Raw genomic sequence first — 3,885 nt, 5'->3', positions numbered from 1 at the left:
CTGTGTTTTCTTGGGTATATGTATATCTTTACTCTTTTTTTTTTTCTTTTTTTTTTTTTTTTTTTTTAGTAGAGACGGAGTTTCACTGTGTTAGCCAGGATGCCCTCGATCTCCTGACCTCGGGATCCGCCTGCCTCGGCCTCCCAAAGTGCTGGGATTACAGGTGTGAGCCATGGCACCCGGCCCTATATATATTTACTCTTAACTGCACTGACAACTTTTTAAACTATAGATTGTGTCCCAGTGTAAGTCTGGGGATGTCAATTGAGATTCTCCTGTCTAATTTTTGTTGTTAATACCAACTACACTTAATAAATGTGTTGATGGGTTTAATGTTTTATGCATTAGATTTCAGGATGAAAGACATCTAAAGATGTGGGTAACATAGAAGAGTGTTCATTGCTGCCATCCTTATAATGGCAAAAAAAAAATTGGAAAATAACCAAGTGTCCATTAACAAGATAATGGATAAATTAAAATATATTAAAACACTATACTGATGAAAATAACAAACTAGGTTTAGATGTATTAACAGGAATAAATCTAAAAACCTAGTGCTCAATGAAAAGGGCATATTTCAGAGCTATAATCTTCCATGTATATAAATTTTTAAAGCACAGATAAAATAATATATTCTGTAAATGAGTTCATTTAAAAAACTGGCTGAAAAAAATGAATCAAACTCAAGTTAAAAGTGGTCTCTAGAGAGAAAGAAATGGGCAGAGCCTTCAAACATTTTTTTATAATTTTTATTTTATTAACTGAAGTAAAACCAGCAGCATGAGAACTAGAGTGCTCATTATATTGTTCTTTGCCTTTTCCTATATTTTTAAAGCTTCTCAAAATGAAGAGAAACAAACACAAAGATACCATTTGCTGCAGCCCTGGTCCCCCAGCGAGTGTGCTATTATTCTTCCTATTGTGTAAATATAAAGGTCAAGGAAGAGGGGAGATCCTGAAGCTGTATGGGAGCTAAGGCATGGCCTGAGGATTGTCGCTAATGAAGGTTCACTAATTCCTTTAAATCAGCTGGTTTTCTTCAAATTTTCCTCTTTTTTTCTGTAAGAAGTGAGGGGTGAGGGGAAGGAAGGAAAAAAAAAAAACCTTTCCTGTTGCCTGGTTACAGTTAAATGAGATTATTGTATGTTGTTTTGCAACCTACTAGAAAGACATGTCTCATTCTTTGTCCCTCTTTGGGATTGATGCTGTTGCCAGCAAGGGTCTGTATGTGGTTCGCACACTATGTACAATAATAATAATAGAATCATAACAATAGCTAATAATTTTTAAGAGCTTACTGTGTGTTGGGCACTATGGTAAGTATATACAGCTTTATATAGAGCTTTGTGTTAGTACGAATACTTTCAGCTGCAAATATCATAAAACCCTGTTCAAACGAAGTTACATAATAAAGAAATGCGTTAGAACACATAACTTGGAGTTTAGAGATTGGTAGCTCTCACTGATTCATGCAGAGACTCAATGATATTGGCCAAGTCCCAAGGTTCCTTCTGCCTTTCTGTCCTATGCTTTGCAGGTGCCAGTAGAAGAAGCTGGGGCTTTGTGCTTACACGCCCTTTTCTAGTAAGAGAGACCCACATTGGTTCAGGCCTGCCCATACCTAGCAATTCACTATGGAGGAGACGGAGTTTCTTATCCACTGGTTAAAGCCTTATACAGCTGCAGCAGAACAGATGCTGGGAAGAGGGCACTATGCCCACCACAAATATGTTCTTATTAATCCTCTTAATGCTCCCATGAAATAAACACTATTATGATCTGCATTTCACAGATGGAAAAACAAGACACTGAGAGGTTAAGTGGTTTACCAAGGATATGTGGCTTGTTAAGTGCCACGTTCTCCACGGCATATTATGCTGCCTTCCAAGTGCCTTATGCTGTGCGCTGACTGGGTAAGGAACAAAAATGTCCACCCTGTGGTCCACTTAAACCCTGAGGCAATGGTCGGTTACCGGCCATCTCCAGGCCTCCATGGCTCCCACCCTTCAACTCCTGAATCTCCTTTTCCTTTTCACTGACACTATCTTTTCTTCCTTCAGGGTGTCTTCTCTTTGCAATCGTGGCCTTGAGTGATAGGTGGACTTGCCAAGTCCCTGATTACCTGCCATCCGTGGAAAGTCAACACCTAAATGTGTTTTCTTATACTACTGTATAATATATGACTATACTGCAAATAATCTTTTTTGAAGCAAATTATCGGAATAAATAGAGACTAAGAACAATAATAACAAACTTGAGAAATTTACAAAGGCATCAACATCTAACAATTCTCTTAGACATTGAGCTGGATTTTTTTCCCCAGCAAGTAGTCCTGGGAGCCTACACCAGGGGAATGGCGGGAGGCATCCTGAAGCTTGTGTCTCTCTCTCTTGAGGGTCCATCTCAGGGCTCCTCCCCACCCCCCAGGGTGACCTCCTTAAGAGAATGTCCTCAAAGCACTCACCTGATGTCTGTCTCATCTCTGTCCTCTTTGAAAACACTGCCACCCCTGTGGAAGTCCAGCTTTCTGGAGGGGATCGCTGATTCCCAGTGGTAGCTGTGCACCATATTCTGGGACCCCAGGTCAGGCACACAGAATCAGGGTGCATGAGTCAGCCAGAATTTTATATGAGCAAGTGAGGATGTGCAGAGAAATGTGCAGAGGAATCATCTGCTAAATGGATCTTTTGGAAGTGCAGATTCTGACTCAGTAGGTCTGGGGTAGAGTTCCAGATTCTTCATTTCTATTAAGCTCTCAGGTGATACTGATGCCACTGGTTCAAGGCCCACACTGGCCATGGCAGGGGCATAGGTGCCGTAAATGCTGGCTGTAGGTTAGCCACCCCATTGTGAACACTGCTATTGTGTTGGGGGCTTGGGATCAAGGAAGCAGCATGTCCTCCTGGGAGCCTGCTAGGTAAACAGGCCATCCATTTTGGTCTGGCTTGATGTTTGTTTGTCACAGGCTGCCAGAGATGAGTAATTCCCTCATCTCCTCAGAGCCCTGAGAGACGAGTCCCAAAGGGTGCTAGCTGGAGGAAGACAGATTTCCTCTTCATATGAAGGCTAGCTCTCAGAGCAGACAGCTCGCCCGCCAGGCCTGGGTACAGCCAAGCAGAGCCATGTTTGCTGAGGGAGGGACAGATTTGGGGGAGAGGGGATTGGACTCACAATTGGGAAGGCTCCCCTCTGCCCCTGAGGCTCTACAAACCATAATTCAAGGGCAGGCTCCTCATCAGAAAATAATGATGAGTCAGAGCTTCTTGCCTTCTCAACAACCTCCCATTCAACCAAATTATCCAAAGTGATTTGTGCCAGAGACCCAGACTGTCATTCTAGCCCTGTTTGTTTTGCATTTGCATTTTCTCTCTGAAAATATAGCCCTTCCTCCATCTTCTTTCAAAGGTCACAATGGGTTAACATCATCAATACAGCAGCAGAAGACAGAGCGCAGTTCTAATGTGAGAAAGAAAATATTGACAAGTTTATACAAGAGACGTAATTAACTCTATGCTCTGGTGATCTGCCAGCACATCTGTCTTTCCTTCCAACCTTGTGCACTTCCATAAGTCTTAAACATCCTGCGTCAGCCTTGAAAAGCAATACACACACACACACACACACACACACACACACACACACACTCTTTGGCTCTGAGAAAATATCCTAATCATGTGCAATTTAAATTTGGTGTCTTCTTTAAAAGATAACCCAATACAGATACGGTGAGTAATACACCACTTTGTACTGACTCCAACCCTCACACCATCCATCCTCTACTTCTGACAATCCAGCTTCTTAAATGCTTCCTGTCTCAGCAAAGGTCAAATATTAAAAGTCAGAGAGCTCAGAAATACAAATGAACACTATCTAAGCCTCAGCAAC

This window comes from Mandrillus leucophaeus, unplaced genomic scaffold (assembly GCF_000951045.1).
Source record: "Mandrillus leucophaeus isolate KB7577 unplaced genomic scaffold, Mleu.le_1.0 Scaffold281, whole genome shotgun sequence".
NCBI classification, from domain to species: domain Eukaryota; kingdom Metazoa; phylum Chordata; class Mammalia; order Primates; family Cercopithecidae; genus Mandrillus; species Mandrillus leucophaeus.
Note: the sequence above shows the minus strand (reverse complement) of the source record.